Below are 19,807 nucleotides of genomic sequence, written 5' to 3' on the forward strand. Positions count from 1 at the left end.
GTATTGTTTTCAATGTATTTGCGCAACATAAGATTTATTATAAACGCGCTAATCTTTTTTTATTTGGAAGAACGTATTACTAGGCCTCTGCGATGGGCGTTACGAAATCGAAAAACAAAGCGCTAAGCTTACTATACAAAAAAGTTTAAAGTAATAAATTATCTAAATTCGATCCTTATTATTATAAATTGAACAATCCCTTGATAAAATTACGACGGCTTACAATTTGTTTAGATTCATTACGAACAAACAGTCTTTAAAATTTAACAGTATCATACGCATAGCCGTTTATTTGTATGTGTGCTTCGTTTGTATGTGTTACATTAAAAGTTGTAATCGATGCATTGCCAACAAATCTACGGTTGATTTATTGAGTTTTCACTACTGAGTTATGTGTGCACAATTATTATTAAATAAATCTCCTTAATCTCGCTACGAGCCTTTCATACTGTACTCACAAGTTCGTACCAACCGAGGCTTGATTAAAGTAGCTTATTATACTCTATATATGTATTATATTTGTATTTATATATTGTTTCCTGCAATATGTAAGGCGTCTTCAATGTAATTCTATAAAGATGTAAAATTTGTTTGTCTACAAATGTCTAAACTACATAATGAGTTCTCTATATTTAATAATATAGAGAACTCATTATGTAGTGTTATTGAATAAGGGATATTTACAATATTTTTTGTTAGTGGAGCTCGATATTTCGACTTTAATACTACGAATATGTGTTCACGAGATCTTGTGAATAAAACATTTAATAATTTTAATAATAAAATCAACCATGTTGATTTAGAATGCTCTAGAGTGTGTATGTATGTATATACCTAATACCTATGTATATTATTATAATTATGAAATTTAATTCTATATTTAAAAATTTCGCCAAGTGAAGCCAACGCCGGTCGCTAGTATTAGGTAATTAAGTAAACCTCTTTAAAGGTTTTCTTATATGTTCGTTGATTTAAAAAAAAATGTTTTTGAAATTATTTTGTCTAAGCTGTTGTGAGTTCTTTTGATTAATTTAAATGTTATGCAATTTTCTCTCCAAGAAAGTCTCGCTCTGAGTATTTATACCAAAAAATACATCAGTAGTTTGTAAAAATAAATAATTATAAAGAAAATGAGCGGAGAACAAACAAAATACAAGCTTTCACGGCGGACGATGTTTGCTTATGAATTGTACGAACGTATAACAATGAGAGCTCCCGCGAGGTAATCTTTTCATTCCCGCTGCGGAATTAATTCCAGCCTCAAGGAGGTTGGTAATTTTTTAGCTTTGTATAAACTAACAGAACATTATAGAAATGGTATCTGGCGGGAATTATCATGGTAAATTAAAACTCTTGTTCTGTATATCACATTTTATTACCATCAAATATCAGTAATGGTGCACTTGTTCTACAAAGAAATTAATAGCTTTATTAGGTTTGTTTCGCTTAGTTTTTAAATGACGATTTAAAATTACTTGTAAAAGCCTATTTGAATAAAGTATATTTTGATGCGGTTAAGGGTATAACATAAACCCAAGAATCGGTGATTTTTGTGCTTTTTGTGATTGGTAGTAAATTTATACATCTGGTTTGTGTCTTTATATTCTTCGATTTGGGTTGAGTGTGTCCAGTCTAGCTTAATAACTTTAACACTTATTGGTTGTCACATTAAACGCTACCACCGGTTCGAAAAAGAAAGTACCCTGACCTGAGAACCGGCAAAAGAAACTCAGCTACAAGAAATGAAATCCCAAGATTGGTAATGTAATTATATCTTTATAAATATATACACATATCACAATATAATGTAAAGCTTTCATTTAAACTCAGAAACTACCGGAACGGAACGAAATGGATTCTTATACGGTTTTCACTAATGGACGAAGTGATTCATGAGAAAGGTTCAGCTGTATTATTCAATGGGGTTTTGTATAAATTTCATGAAATATTATGATAATTGTTGGAGTTGTCAGAAAAAAATATGCAAACCATTAAGGAATTCTACTAATATTATAAATGCGAAAGTTTGTGTATTTGGATGTATGCATGTTTGTTACTCGTTTACAAAAAAACTACTGTAGGTAATGTCAGTAGTTCGGGATGGCCAAAATAATAGTATCGTTTTACAATGATGCTTCAATCTTTTTATCTTTTGTTAGAATGTTAGAAGGTCACGCTATCGTCCAATTGTTTTCTAATGACAGTTCAATCATATTTAAAATACGAAATAGTGTTACATGCCAATATTAAATGCTATGCCATATAAAATAATATTAATTACAGTTTTACAATATATTTACCAATTAATTACACTAAAAATTGTATATAATAAAGTTAATTCAATAGTACCTACATTTACAATAACGATACATATCAAGTACCCGTACATATATTCTTCTAGCAAACTAGAATACTTAGAATTATTGTGTTCCGGTTTGTATGGAGAAACTGCCAGTGCTACTATAGACACAAGGGACATACCATTTTATATCCGTTGATTGATGGCGCATTGACAATAGTTCATATTTCTAACGGTATGTCAACGTCTTCGCATATAGGTGATCATTTGTCATCAAGAAGCATATTTTTTCCTGCCTATTACAAAAACATTTTTAACCATTGGATTTACGATGAAGAATTAGGAAAGGAAAATATTCTTTCATAGTTAGAGGGAAATCATAATAATTATTGTTTTATCAATATAATCTTATTTCGTTTAAATAATTCTCTGAAATTTATAGAACTTTACCTATAGCACACAAACTGCTTAATATTTTACCCCCTCAAGGAGTGAATTAAAAAAAGTAGCATATTTTCTTTCTCGAGTATAAAGTTATCATCGTGCCAAATTTCATCTAAATCGGTTTATCATTTGGTAACAAACAGTGTTATTGTCCCATTTATATTAGTATACACAGATTGCCGTTTCTTCTCGCTAGAAGCTGCTTTCCAAAATGGTGGTAGTATTTAATTATTGACTATTCAAAAACGCTTCATTGTGAAGTTTACTTGAATAAAATTGATTTGATCTGATTTTATTTTCATGTCTTTTATGATATAAGGCGGACAAAGTAAATGTCAGTCGTTTAGTTAGCGGTCAGGCGTCTTCCGTAGACGTCTGTAAGTTTGCAGAGTTGCAAAGCATTGTCAGCTTTGCAGCGAATGCCGAATGTACGAATAATATTCGACAATAGTTTTTCAAAATCTTCCTTTAAAATTTAAACTTATTGAATATAAATAATAATATTTACTTGGTGGTAGGGCTTTGTGCAAGCCCGTCTGGGTAGGTACCACCCTTTTATCAATTATTCTACCGCCAAATAACAGTACTCAGTATTGTTGTGTCCCGTTTTGAAGGGTGAATGAGCCAGTGTAACTACAGGCACAAGGGACATAACATCTTAGTTCCCAAGGTTGGTGGCACATTGACGATATAAGGAATAGTTAATATTTCTTACAGCGTCATTGTCTATGGGTGATAGTGACCACTTACCATCAGATGGCCCATGTGCTCGTCCGGCAACCTATACCATAAAAAAAATACTTTGCGTTTTTATTAAAACTATTTTCTTCTCTCTTGCTCTACGAATAAACGGTTGTATATGTCCTTATTTAAATTTCAACTTTCGACCTTATGCCTTTGTTAATTTAAAATTCTTCTACGAAAATAATATATAATAATTTTAAGTCGTTTTTGAATTAAATAGGTAGGCGATAAAACAAATACGCCGATTAATAGTAAATTCGACCACCGCCCATAGATATAAACAACCTTTGGAACTAAGATGTTAGCAATGTGTCTATAGCTGCACTTACCCTATAATCTTCAAATCCATAACCGTACAAAGTATTTATTTTCGGAGTTGGAATATGAACGGACAGAATTGCACGAAGCCCTACAACTACCGCCATATGGATACTTCTTGGTAAGTCTCTGTGTATATTACACTGATATATGAATTAAAACCCTAATTATCTCTTACTTGATCCTTAAAAACAGGATAAGTTTGGTTTTTAAAAAATAACATTTGAATTTCAAATACGGAACATCGTTGAAATATCAGTCTGAAAAGTTTCTAATGGCAGAGAAAACTTAGGACTTCAGATATAAAAGTTGGTTTTACTTCTTTCACGTAGTGTTCAGAAGACTTCATTGATTCTTTTTTTAAATACTTCTGTCTATATTCACTATGTAAAGGTTCTATTCTATATCAATAGTAAAGAATGTTAGGATTGAAGTAGATTATGTCGTTTTCAGAATTTTTCATCATGACAAACCTCTTTAATTAAAAGGTAATTGTTTTTTTTTTGTTTCACTTGTTAAACATTACATTTATGATTTAGGTATATGTATTAGATTTCAAAGTTTGTACATAAAGTGAATGAAAGGGTTTAATTTCAGCAAAAACCATGTTTTGTTTTTAATTAATTAAGAAAGATTACGATTTACAAACTATGTTTTGTCAATTGCTATTTCAAAATCGTTCGATACATTTAACTTATTAATAAGAGTTGAAGAACAATATATGATTAATAAATTGTTTTACACAACTATATAAAATATATCATTTATCAATTATAAATACATTCTATATTTAAATGGAGATGAAATATTTTTAATTTATTTTGCATTGGTTCCAAACGCAACCGGCCATTTTTTTAAAAACGGAATATTAACTATTTCGTAACAAACAGCGTTTTATTGTTGCACGTAAGTGCCTAATGAGCCTCGAAGTTTGGACAAAGTGAGCATTTGTCTATGACAGCATTGTTAAAAGTTATTAAACTAATTATTATGCACGTAGTTTTGTAAAGCAACTGAGCAAATAATTGAATTCAGTTCATTTGTAATATCATTTTTAATCTGTGGCTTTTTTGTTTGTATGTAGAATATTGAATTGTATTGAATTTTGACAGATTTGAATAACATTTTTTTTTATCAATCAGCAGTCAATATTTGACAGCTGAAATTTATTTCCAATAATTTTCACAATAAATCATATCTATTCATATGAAATCTTGGCAATTCAGGTCAAGATATTTAATACTAAATAAAGAAAGTATTGCATATTATAAATAAGCTGAAGACAAAAGCAAAATATTCTTTATTCAAAATCATAAAAGCACTTTTAAATCGTCATGTTCACTATTGAAATAAATTTAAATCTAACGATAAGAACCGGCAAGAAACGCAATAGTTACTGTTTTCCACCACATTTTAATAATAAAACATGTCAGTAAACAACTTTTATTATTTATATATCCTTCTGTGTAAGTCTATAAATACTAAGTACTTTTTATCTTTAATATAATGCCTTGTCCATTAATGTCTTTTTTTATATGATCTTTAAATTTTTAATAGGCCAAGTCAAAAATAGCCATGAAATTTTCCTTATTCTTTCAATAATATAATAATTATACTCCCGTTTTTCAGAGCCCAATTAACAGACTGTTGAATTTTAGTACCGGTCGTAGATAACTATTATTTAAAAAAACTATTATTTAAGAAAATAAATGCTGTAGTCAGTTAATTTATTTTATTACGATGAAAAAGATTTTATATCTCGTTGCACAGATAATATAAAAAACTACCATATAACACGAGGAATAAAACGCTGTGTAATAGCTTCAGTGAATAATTCTTTTGTGGAACGATCAAAGCTCGTAAAACCGCTATATCGACTTTCCATTCGAAAATATAGCATATGGAAAAATATTCGATAAACATTTTCCCAATTCGAAATGGCACATGAAGTATTTCCACGATATATTGTTTTGTACAAACATGAAGTCGGTGTGGGAATACCGCCAAATTGAGACCGAAATGAGACCTCTGTTTGTGCACGTGCGGTGCTTGTAATGTGAGATCTGGTTTAGAAATATTGTGTTGCCATTCTCAAATGTATGCATGCCCTGGATTCTGTTGCATCTCGTGATATATTGTTCTGCAATGCAATAACTATTTATGTAATTGTTTAACGCTTTGATTTGTAAGATATTTAATTAATAATGATCTTGATATGTCAGTACATGGTCCCACAGTCCTTAGACATAAGTGTAAGAAATACTATACAATTCTAATACAAATTCATTTTTCATTTATTTTCATAGTTGAAAAATAGCTAAACATATACACCAACCGTCATGAAAATTTGTACTTAAATTTCATGAAGAAGTTTTATACTATTCACTTTTATATAACTTACCGATAGACAGAGTCGAGATGGCCCAGTGGTTAGAACACGTGCATCTTAACCGATGATTGCGGGTTTAAACACAGGCAAGGACCGCTGATTCTTGTGCTTTATTTATCTTTATAATTCATCTCGTGCTCAGCGGTGAAGGATAATATCGTGAGGAAACCTGCATGTGACAAATTTCATAGAAATTCTGCCACATGTGTATTCCACCAATCCGCATTGGAACAGCGTGGTTAAATATGTTCCAAGCCCTCTCCTTAATGGAAGAGGAGGCCTTATCCCAGCAGTGGGAAATTTACAGGCTGTTACTTTACTTTACCGATATATAGCCCTGTAATACATGGAATTCTATGCCAGTTAACGTATTGTATATAAACACAAATAAAGCAACAAATGTCGTGATTAAATAGTGTATACTAATGTTACAAATGTGAATATAATTTCTTGAAATTTGTCATAAAATAAGCTTGTGCCAATGTAGTCCCTTCCTTCGTACAGCTTACCAGCTTACTCAAGGTATAGGTTACTTTCTATATTAAAAATCTGCGATACCTTTTCACTCTCGAAGCGCGGTTGAAGAAAATTTTATTTAAAAACATTGAAAAAAAAATAACTGTCAAAATTATTAAATATATTATTAGCATGGGCGTGACCTATGAAATACATTTTTTTTATTTTTTATGAGACAACATCACATACATTACTCTGATCCCAATGTAAGTAGCAAAAGCACTTGTTTTATGGAAAATCAGAAGTAACGACGGTACCACAAACACCCAGACCCAAGACAACATAGAAAACTAATGATAATCTACATCGATTCAGCCGGGAATCGAACCCAGGACCTCGGAGTGGCATACCCATGAAAAGCGGTCTATACACCACTCGACCACGGAGGTCGTCAAATCGATCGTCGTCCATACATTGGATGGATTTTTTTGTTTTCAATATCGTCTATTTAGTTTCTCCTGCGGAGTTTGTTTACAGTTTCAAACCGAGTAGTCGTTATCAACTTCCAATGCAGCCATTATAATTTAGATTCGAACTCTGATAAAAACTGGTACACCAATAGTTCAAAAAACTAATAAATATTCGTCTGAAGAGTCGTCAAAAGTACCAGGAAATTAATTTAAATGGGGACTGTTTTTATTCATCACGTTTCTATATTTTTATTTATAAGTGACGTCCTCCGGTAGTCGAGCTTTATAAGTACGAGGTCCACTCTGAGGTCCAGGGTTCAATTCCCGGCGAAAGTCGATGTAGAAAAAGTTCATTAGTTTTCTATGATGTCTTGGATCTGGTTGTTTGTGGTGCTATCGTTACATCTGATTTTCCGTAACACAAGTGCTTTAGTTACTTACATTGGAATCAGAGTAATGTATGTGATGTTGTTCTTTATTTATTTATTATTTATTTATAAGTATAATCGAATTTCAGTTTACAGTTACATTTTTCGTTTTCTCATCCATACTAATATTTGAAAAGCGAAAGTAACTCTCTCTGTCTGTCTTTCACGCCAAAACTACTGGACCGATTTGAATAAAATTTGTTACACAAATAGTATAAAGCCTGAGAAAGGACATAGGCTTCACTTGGTGGTAGGGCTTTGTGCAAACCCGCCTGGATAGGTACCACCCACTCATCAGATATTTTACCGCTAAACAACAGTACGCATTATTGTTGTGTTCCGGTTTGAAGGGTGAGTGAGCCAGTGTAACTACAGACACAAGGGACATAGCATAGTTAGTTCCCGAGGTAGGTGGCGCATTGACGATGTAAGGAATAGTTCATATTTCTTACAGCGGCATTGTCTATGGGTGATGGTGACCACTTACCATCAGTTGGCCCATATGTTCGTCCGCCAACCTATTACATAAAATAAATAAAAATATATTAAAAAATGTATCGCTCTCTGGATATGGTTGATGTGTATTAAAATTGTATTTTCAGAAATCAACAACTTTTTGGGGTTAAAACTAGAAATAATGTATCTATGAAAGTTTAATTTTATCTTGTCTCTTTATTAATAGTAATACAATGGGGTTACTACTTCATTTGTCAGTATAAGCTATAACTATGTAAGTTAAGATTGCAAGTTTGCAAGTTAGATATGAACCTAAAACAAACAACTCGTCCGCCAACCTATTCCATAAAAAAAAAGATAAAAAAAATTGAATAGAAGTGTTGTAAACAAGGTCTTACACCGGGTAACAGCTAGTACGACTTTACTTATATGTGAGATTTTTTTTGTACTTAATATCTAACTGAAACAGATACTAATCCAATTACTAAACAGTAATAAACCAGAACAAATAAATGACGCTCCACCAATCACACACACATCAATAATGTTAAGCTGCTTATATAAGAATAATATATACCTCCTAAAAACATTTCCGCAACGCACTACATCTTCTGATATAACCTTTATGTAACACAATACTCTTAGTATGGTCACGAGTTAAACAACGATATTCTTCCAGATTCATTTATTAGCACTATTTTCACATTTAATTTATCCACTATTCCGTATTTTACAACACATCCCGTATTTTATATCTAAATTTAGTCTTTAATTCTCATTATTTCCAAATTATTCACCAAACCTTGCCGCCGCATTCAATTTCTTGACATTCTCTTTCTTACCGGCCAGTATCAGACAATCGGCCAGTATTAGTCGTGAAAGATTAAAATATTACATTACAACATATTCTAAAAATATTCAATCGACATATTATTAATTAAATTGTAGTTATAGAATGTGTGAAAAAAATAACTCTAACAATACTAATAGGCATCATGAGGCAGGTTCTTTACGTTACGAATAAAAAAGGTAAATGACATTTACTTTTATAATGCTCATGGTAGTTATAAAGTTTTACAATTCAAACGTCCAAAATTATAATGCAACGTCTCCCAGCCTTTTTCAGTAACACCTGTATAATAATAGCTGCGTATTGTTTTTCAAAAAGGCACAGGGAACTGACTGATGTTCAATTTGAGCCTCGAAGACAACGAGTAATATAGTTCTTAAAACAATAGACATAGGGTTTCGAATGTAAACACTTTTTAGAATATGGCTTTGTATGAGATTTAAAGCAGGGGAGAATGAGAGGGCTTAAGCCTTGAGGAAAACTTGAAGGTGTATTATGTGTGTCTACTCGTATATGGTTGTATCCCCTATGAAGGGTGAAAGGTTGAATAATAACTTACTCGTCCTCGACTTAACATCTCGTCTCAGACTTTGAATTTCAAATAACTATTCTTATGGTCATGCATAGAATGGTTTATTTTAAAGGTATAACTTGATATATATTTCTATTGAAAACGTCATTGATTTTGACGACCTCCGTGGTCGAGTGATGTGCACACCGATTTTCATGGGTACGCCAATCCGAGGTCCCGGGTTCGATTCCCGCCCGAGTCGATGTAAATTATCATTACTTTATGTTGTCTTGGGTTTGGGGGTTGTGGTGCCGTTGTTACTTCTGATTTTTCATAGCACAAGTGCTTTAGCTACTTACATTGGGATCAGAGTAATGTATGTGATGTTGTCCAAAACTTATTTATTTGTTTATTTTTATTGAAATTTTATATCAATAATTCCGTCGAACAAAACAGTGTGGACATTATTCAAACTTTTAAAATTTGTGTTACTAAATAAAATTTAAACACTATTAGGTTGGAGGAAACTTCTGTCGTATTTTAAATAAGAAGGTAATTTTTCTAGTAAACATAAATAAAAAAACTGGCTGCTGGGTTATTATGATTTTTACCTGAAATACGGTTACAAGTTGTAACAAATAACGGGGCATACATAATTGATTAAAATTAAATATATATTGTTATAAATGAATTCGAATAGTTTTTTCAAAAAACAACAGAACCTTCTCTTCAACCTATTACAAAGAAATGAAAAGATAAAATCATAAATTTACTACTAAATAAACTTAAATAATTATTAAAGTTTCGTTGTGCTTACGTTATATATTAACTTAATGGCTTGATTAAGTGTGTAAAGAGCTTGAAAATTTCACCAACAAAATACCAATTAGAGCTGAAAACAGCGCTAAAGTAATTCGCACTTAATTTCAGCGGCTCGAAATGCAAATGGAAAAATATTAGACGAAGTTGGATTTTTCTACGGCGTTTATTAGCGAATTTATTTCGATGTATAAAATATTTGTTTAAGCCCGGAATTGAAACCGACTGAACTGTTTGTGTATAAAGAATAAGTCAGCGAAAATTAAAGCGGCTATTTCGGTCTGTTTTATACTTTTCGTTCTTTTGCAGTCTGCAAAATACGAGCTAAGGACGTTATAGTACAACACAATTTAGATGTAGCATCGGCCATTTTGTTTTAATAGAAAGAGTGATTCGAGTGAAAGGTTTTTCGTATAAAATACATGGATAATTTAGTGTATATTAGTGTGTGTACTAGCAACCCTCCCCGGCTTCGCACATGTGCAATGCTGATACTATATATACTACAGAATTTGTTTATTTAAGACATCACATAAGAAACTTCCAAAATTATCAGTGTTTCTTTACCGTATTCATCTATCTCGTCAGAAGTATCGATTTTCGCTATATGTTTGTAATCTTACGATGACATATATATGTTGGGTGGTAGACTATTTAATATAAATAACAAAACCTCACAAAGTCCGATTACCGATAAACAACCTACCAACTATAGGGTTAAGTTAAAAATTATTGTTTCAACTTAGAACGTTATGAAATTCGACCAATTACAAAGCAATTGAACAGTTATGCTCGTACGTAATTAATTGCGATTGGTTAAGATTGTTCTACAACTTCATCGAAGTTAATTTATAATTGGTGTACAATTATGTTAGGAATCTCACTCGTCTGTCAACAGATGTTTAGCATTGTTCAAGCAAGTTTTGAGCGTTTTAAAGCAGCTTTCACGTTGGGGTATAATTAAGTGATTTGAAGAAATACACGAGTTTGTATGGGTACATGTATTTCAACTTTATTTTTAAATTAGTTATTGACCGTGGCTTCGCTATTATTTTGTGGATTGGTTGTGATATGTTAGACAAAAAAGTAGCCTATGTCCTTTCTCGGATTTCAAGTTTTGCTTCATACTAAATTTCATCAAATTATATTCAGTGGTTTTACTTTCACATTTATAATATTACTTTAAATTAAAAAATTAACAAATATCGAATAAATGCTTTTCATAGTTTAACCTATTTTTTAAAATAATCGAAATACGTTAAAAAAATCAAAATCAAAAAAAGTAAAACTATTAATAAAGTATATATTTCACGTTATGTATTTCCCATGTACATGTATGTCGATATATGAGTAAATTTGACACGCGTCATGCAGCCAGTTAACACAGAGACGCCGTCGACAGAATTCATCAATGAATGTCGACGTGATGGATAAGCTGTTACCGAGATAAAGAGAATGCATTTTCATCAATATGATATTATAATTTGCATAGCATACAATCAAATTAAACGCTTTTATATAGTTTATAAAACTAGTGAAACCTCTTTGCGTTAAACCTATTTAAAAGTTATAAGCATTGGCCGCTTTTGAAATTTTGTTCTTTAATCTTAAAAAGGTTTTACTACAATACACATAACATTCTTTATTCTATATTTAAAAAATACCCTAGTTAATCTTAAGTTTAATTGTAAGATGTAAACATATGTATAAATAAACAACTATATCTATGTTAAAATATATAGTAAAATTCATTTAAATCCTTAAATTTAGTTTTGCAAATATATTGCAACCCATTGAATTTCACTAATAGTATATTTATGTTAGTTTTGAAGTTGATATACGACTTCATTTCCATCAACCTTTAAGTTGTAGGGCCTCTGACCGACCCTATTTACCAAGCTGTCATCTACCCATCTAGTAGTATTTCCTACTTGTGGGGCAGTGTTACATATAACACATTTATATTTGACTGCGTATTTTATAAAATATCAACATACTATGAAAAAAAGTAAATTGTTGTGTTTGTAATTTTCATAATCATTGAATATGCATAAAAATGTGTATCTATGCATATGTTCCATAACTGAACCTGCGATTATACCCGCGAGATTTTTATTCAAACATTCTATACAAAGCACCAACCCTTATTTTACTCCTTTGAAGGTTGTAATAAAATAAAACAAGCCTACATAATTTCCCGGAACTCAAATTATATCTATACCAAATTTCATCTGAAACGAATTAGCGGTTTAAGCATTAACAGGAAACAGAGTTGCTTTCACTATACTATACACTATACTTGTTTTAACAATAGGTACTACTCATAGATTTTTATAATATATTCTCAATGGATTTCAAAAACAGATATTCTCAATTCGACTGTATTTTGTTTTCTTTTGTTTTTTTCTACCTTGAGCTAGCAACAAAATTACCCGTTATACATCTTTCTTGTCAGTTTTTTGTTTTTAAATATAATTGTGTACAATAAAGAGGATTTATATCTACACTTCTATACCTACTAATATTATAAATATGAAAGTAATTCTATTTATTTGTCTGTTGATCTCACCGCCAACCGAATTTAATGAAATTTGGCACGAAGCAAATTTGAAAACTAAGGAAGGACGTAGGCTACTTTGTTTTGCCTAAGATATGACTTTTAAATTTATATATTTGTAAACATGGAGTGACAGTGTAAGAAAAGTTTTTTTATGTTTTTATTACAGTGCTTGCTGATTTAGCCTATAATTGTAAAGTACTTTGTAGCTACATATTCTATATTGTAAAACTTTTACTGTTAAAATTTTTTTAATATCATTGTACATTATGTTGGCTTCCTATGAAATAAATAAAAAAATAAATGACTACCAAACTCCTATAACGCGTGCCAAGGCGCGGCGAACAACTAGCCTTGTATAAAAGATTACGTTATTATCACAAATATACTTGCATAGAAATTCTCGTTAAATTCACATGACAAGATATAACAGAGCTTTGATTGGCTCGTCCAGCGACGCTATTAAACTGATGGCCAACACGCGATGATTACTTCAGCACACAGGATATCGAGGCATACGTCAAAGTCAAACAGAGACAGGCTTTGGTTCCGTATGAACGAAAATGCCATGAAGCCATTGAGTCAACGTCTATGGTTTTCATTTGATAATAAGTAACCCTAGATTGGACAGACATAGTCAAATATTTACTTGGTGGTAGGGCTTTGTGCAAGCCCGTCTGTGTAGCACCACCCACTCATCAGTTATTCTATCGTCAAACAACAGTACTCAGTATTGTTGTGTTCTGATTTGAAGGGTGAATGAGCCAGTGTAACTACAGGCACAAGGGACATAACATCTTAGTTCCCAAGGTTAGTGGCGCATTGACGATTTAAGGAATAGTTAATATTTCTTACAGCGTCATTGTCTATGGGTGATGGTAACCACTTACCATCAGGGGGCCCATATGCACGTCCGAAAAACTATACCATAAATATGTATAAGGTCAAAAAAGCTTGGAATTAATACTAACAGGTATTACTTCCAGGCAGGATATAATTACATATAGAATTGTATCTAACTAACGTGGCTGTATTTTTAAATGATAACAAAGAGTAACTACTGAGTTTCTTGCCGGTTCTTATCTAATCTACTTTCCGAACCGGTGGTAGCTTAAATTAATGTAGTTGTTAAATGACGATTTACAAGTGCTTGTAAAAAGAAAACCTACTTGAATAAAGTATATTTTGATTTGATTCAGTGTCACGTACAAAAAGACTAAGCGGAAATTACTTTGTGTAGATTATAGAATACTAGCTGTTACCCACGGCGTTGCACGCGTAGAATAGGAATATATTTACAAATTAACTTAAAACATTATGTTGCTGATTGGTATACGAAGGTCTAACCTATTTTGTTTCCAAAGTAGCCTATGTCTTAGATTATTTGTATTTGTATTTAAATGTCGTATAAATCAGTAGTTTTGGCGTGAAAGCAATATAGACAGATAAACAGAGTTACTTACACATATATAATAATAGTATGGATTTGATTAAATTCCGCACAGACGACTATAAGTTTTCAACAGCTATAGTGTAGTATAATTCATTCATTCATTCCACCTTTTCAAAAATAAACATCGTATGAAAATCTACATGAAAAGAAATACTTATAACAAAACTAGGATTTATATAGAGCTGAGATGGCCCAGTGGTTAGAACGCGTGCATCTTAACCGATGATTGCGGGTTCAAACCCAGGCGAGCACCACTATATATATGTGCTTAATTTGTGTTTATAATTCATCTCGTGCTCGGTTGTGAAGGAAAACATCGTAAGGAAACCTGCATGTGTTTAATTTCAACGATATTCTGCCACATGTGTATTCCACTAACCCGCATTGGAACAGCGTGGTGGAATATGTTCCTAACCCTCTCCTTAATGGGAGAGGAGGCCTTACTTTCAAATTCGCCGATATTCATAATAAATTCAATGAACCCAGCTAAATTATAAAAAAAATAATAATTCCACGGACGACTTCTGTATATATTAATTATAATAACACACAATTATTACATTACTATATTTCTCATCAGTATAATAATATAATAAGTAAAATACTTTGCACTATTACTTTCCTTTTACAATAAACATTTATTACATGTGAAAATCCAATTTAATATATTACGAACAGCCATTAATCAAGTTTGTTCTCGCTAGCTACAGCAGCTCTGGGCTAATCAATCGCTATTTTAATTAAATACAAAAGTTTGTTTGCCGTTTAATTGTTAATACATATCGGATGAGAGAAAACTGGTAATAGAAAACCAGAAAAGTTTTTGTTTCGTTTTAAGCAAATAAACGAAAACGTACCTAAGAGATGGCCTAGTGGTTATAACGCGTATATCTTAACCGATGATTGCGGGTTCAAAACCAGTCAAGCACCACTGAATGCAATGAATATTCATGTGCTTAATTTGCTTTTATAATTCATCTCGTGCAACGGTGAAGGAAAACATCGTGAGGAAACCTGCATGTGTCAATTTACATAATAATTCTGCCACATGTGTATTCCACAAATCCGTATTGGAAAGGTGAGGTGAAATATGTTCCAAACCTTCTCCTCAAAGGGAGAGGAGGACTTAGCCCAGCAGTGGGAAATTTACAGGCTGTTGTTGTTTGTTGTTATTATTTGATTATTTATTTTATTGATAATGTTGAACAAAGATCACCGACAAACATTTTAAGTTAATATTTCTAATAAATAGAAGACTCGATGATGGTATCAATTAATTTTATCTGTGCATAATTTTTATATAACGTAAGTTCTAATTATCATATTAAAAATAAATAAAAACAATAAATAAAACTACATTGTTAATATGAAATAAGATGATGTAACGAAGAACGATGTAAGCGGATACAGAACGGTAGTTTATTATTTAATAAAAAAAAGCATTGATTCTAGTTGATACTTGGTTTTTGTTTTATCTGTGGTAAGCTAAGCGCGGTAAAACCGAAACGTACGAACAAGATTTATTCGCGATTGCAACTAGGGATGGTATCATTTTAAACTAGTTTCTGTGTTTAGATTTAAGTTGTTTTTTTTAAATTACTTGAAATTAATAATTCGTAATAATTGAATTCTGATATATTTTATTCATAAATGTCGCTAAAATTCGTTCGTTAACATGAAATAATCAACATTTCAGAAATTTATTTCAGATATGTATTTTCCATTTTGGGCTACTTACCAGCTTCAATTCACACCAATCTATAACCTAAGGATTTTTAAAATAAGGTTTAATTACCTTCGGGCGTTAGTCTATTACATTACATTAGTATTATAAAAAACGCAAAAAAATCTATAGAATTATTTTCATTGATTCTAAAATATCTTAAGTAACTTTATTAAAATAAAACATTTAAACACATTACGGACTCTTTAAACCACTTCTAACAAAATAAAGTTTTAATACTATTTAAATATATAAAACCTTCGTACAGTTTAAATATATTTTATTCAGTGGTAACCCTAATCCCCGCACACGTCCCAACGCCCGAACTTGTGGGAATGCAACTAATGTGTATTTATAGCGCCAACTTTAACGGTACTGTGGAATATGTTCTCTTTTCGAATTTAACTTTAAATTAAAAAGAAAAATCTTTTTAAAGAACTGTATTTCATAGTGTCTTGTGTACACTTTGACGCTTACGTAATTGGAATGATTTACAGAGTAAACCAGTTTTATAAATATTAACTCGATGGTAACATTTAACATTTTAATCTTAAATGTAAATATTTCGTCAATTGATTTAAATGTGATTTTGTGGAGCATTTATATGCTCCACAAAATAGCTAACACAAATAACTGCCTTATTTGTGTAAGCTGTTATAAAATGCTATCAATAATATCATTATTTATATGGTAAATAAATCAACAAATTTGTTTTATTTACTAATAAAAATTACGAAAAAAAGTCAAAAGACGCGTTATTGATTTTTCAGTTTGAAATTATGTATCTATGTTGTCACCGGTAGTTTTAACGTAAACTAATAGTGTTTTATTTTATGTAATATAATGTATTTTAACACTTTATATAGCATTTTATATTACTTATTGGTAGGGCTTTGTGCAAGCCCGCCTGGGTAGGTACTACTCATCAGATATTCTACCTAACACAACAATATGCAGTATTGTTGTGTTCCGGTTTGAAGGGTGAGTGAGCCAGTGTAACTACAGGCACAAGGGACATAGCATCTTAGTTCCCAAGGTTGGTGGCGCATTGACGATGTAAGGAATAGTTAATATTTCTTACAGCGTCATTGTCTATGGGTGATGGTGACCACTTACTATAAGGTGTCCCATATGCTTGTCCGCCAACCTATTCCATAAAAAAAGCATGTCTATATAAACTTTAACTGAAGCAAACGTTGAACTCTTGAGCGATCCTAATTTACTTAAAAATTATACAATGTATTCTCATCTCAGTGTTATATATAGATTAATATTTAAATCATATAACTATCATGCAAATTTGAACCCCTCACATTAAAATCTATTTTTACTTAAAAACATAACAGTAATATAAAAACGATGGTAAAACGGCTATTGAAAAATACAGGGTATAAAAAAATTGAATAATATTTCATTTACCCGAGCCACCATTTATCGTTCAGAAATGGACGCTGAAAACATTTTTTGCTATGTTGTTATGAAACACAAAACCATTGAAATACCAAATAAATCAATCTAGTCGCTTCGTTTTCCAGTTCAGATAAAATATGTGCACATCACTATTGACGTTTTACTTTTTTTTTATTATTTGGATATAAATTTTTGAATAATTCTGTTGGAATAATACAAAAACTCTCCTCACAATCAAAACTTTATCTCTCCTGAAGTGGTTCACGATCCTTCCAATTCGACGATTAAAGTAAGAATGTCCATTTCTAGGCTTACTCCTAGTATTTAATGTTTACGCGCCCCTCCTCCGACTGTAGCAACATCCGGTTCCGATCTTTTTAAAAACAATTTAGTTTAGTCAAAACCGGATGTTGACAATCAACGCAAATTGGAACAACTATTTAAATCAAATTATTTATGCTGATAATACATCAAAACAATAAAATATGATCATATTGAAATAAATATGCTAACAATTCTTTAATAAAACTTTTATTTAAATATTTCTAAAATAATTCCGTTAACGTTTAGGTTCTTATTGTATCGCGCTGCTTTAATGCGGGTAGGTGAATACACAAATGGCAGAATTTCATTGAAATTTGACTTTCTTACGATGTCTACAATAGGCTATTTGACAAGGCGAAAAATAAATTGTGAGTTATTGTAATCAGTGTATATTATGACTTTAAAAATAGTTATTTACTAACGAAACTTGAATTTAATACTTAATTTATTCAAAAATCAATAAATAAAAATGCATTTTTTCAAACGTTTGCCACGTGACACAAAACGCTCCTGATTGGCCGGGCTTATGATGAAGTCACTTTGTTGTAAACCTTGCTTTTCTACTACATGTACCACAGATTAAAATACAGCAAAGTGACCCCATTGCAGCGCCATATTGTCCAAGTAGCGTTTTCGCGCGTTATTTAAATATGGAATTTTTAATATATTTTTCGGTAAATATGTACTAGAAAAAAAATCTACTTTTACTGGGATTCTTAACCTCTACTAAATAATATAAAATTGATTTAAAAACCAGTCAAATAGCCTATTATAAGCACATATTAAGCACGTGAAAATTCAGTAGTGCTTATCTGTGATGAACCTGAATTATCGGTTAAGATGAACGCGTTCTAACTACTGGGCTACCATACCTCATTTGATATGTGCGAAGTGAAAAGACTCTACTGTAAATAACAGCATTGTAAATTTGTTTATATGAAAAGAGCGACTATGCGAGTTTTTTATCGTTTCTTCTCGCTAGAAGCTGCTTTCCGAAACGGTAGTATTTAATTATTGAAGAATCAAAAACGCTTCATTGTGAAGTTTACTTGAATAAAATATATTTGATTTGTTTTGAAATATTTTTTAAGAGAATACTATTGAATATTGTAAAAATAAAATAATTTATATACGTATTTATTTGAACATTATGGATTAAATATATTTTAAATAAAATAAATACAGTCGTTCTCGTTACTTTAAAGAGAACTGATTGAAAAAACCTTTACAAAAAAATATATTTAATGTTTAAACGTTTAAATTTTAATCGTAACCTTCCAGACACAAAAATACACCAAAGTTATAAATAAACAGATACTAAATATGCTCGTTAAAAATAGAACTATGTACACATACATTACGAAATATCCGAACATCGAAAGTGCGGTTTCGGAAACACGAGACCCATTAGGGCAAGAATCTGATTTCAATAATTAAAGTCCGTTTTCCTCACATAAATATCCCTTTCAAGCGGGTATATCTAGACCAATATATCTGCATATCGTTGTCGATAAAATCACAACACTCCGTTCCTTTTCTTGCCCATGCAAAAACAACAACAACAGCCCTCCTCGCCCTTTGAGGAGATGGTTAGAAATGTATTCCACCACGTTGTTCCAATGCGGGTTGTTGGAATACACAAGTGGCAGAGTTTCGATGAAATTTCATGCAGGCTTCCTCAAGATGTTTTCTTTCGCCGCCGAGCACGAGATAAATTATAAATATAAATTAAGCACATGAATATTCAGAGGTATAAATCATCAATCATCGGTTAAGATGCACACGTTATAACCACTGGGCCATATTGGCTCTTGCACGTGCGTTTCATATAATTAAAAATTCAATTACTAAATTATGTATTTCATTTACATATAATTATAATACGATGGTATTAACAAATAAGGATTAAAAATAGTTACCGTGTAAAACATAACCGCGTGAAATGACGAAAATGCTAGCAGCATTTCTACGTTGAATCGCAATACCGATACAGTGGACAAGGATTAAACCAACACCATCACTAAGGCGAGGTGTTACAGTTTTAATGAAAGTTTTAGCGTTACTATATCAAGGGTTCAACAGAGGTACTACACCAAAGTTTCAACTGAGTTGCACTACTGAGTTTCTTGTTGGTTCTTGGTAGAATCTACTTTCCG

The 19,807-nt window shown here is 31.4% G+C and overlaps 1 protein-coding gene across 1 annotated transcript in view; it reads left to right on the forward strand.

The window, feature by feature from the left end:
* LOC124539347 (pikachurin-like) overlaps positions 1-19,807 on the forward strand; it is a 229,330-nt gene that overhangs the window by 38,065 nt on the left and 171,458 nt on the right. The window lies entirely within an intron of this gene.

The sequence above is a fragment of the Vanessa cardui genome, chromosome 22, assembly GCF_905220365.1.
Source record: "Vanessa cardui chromosome 22, ilVanCard2.1, whole genome shotgun sequence".
Taxonomy (NCBI): Eukaryota; Metazoa; Arthropoda; class Insecta; order Lepidoptera; family Nymphalidae; genus Vanessa; species Vanessa cardui.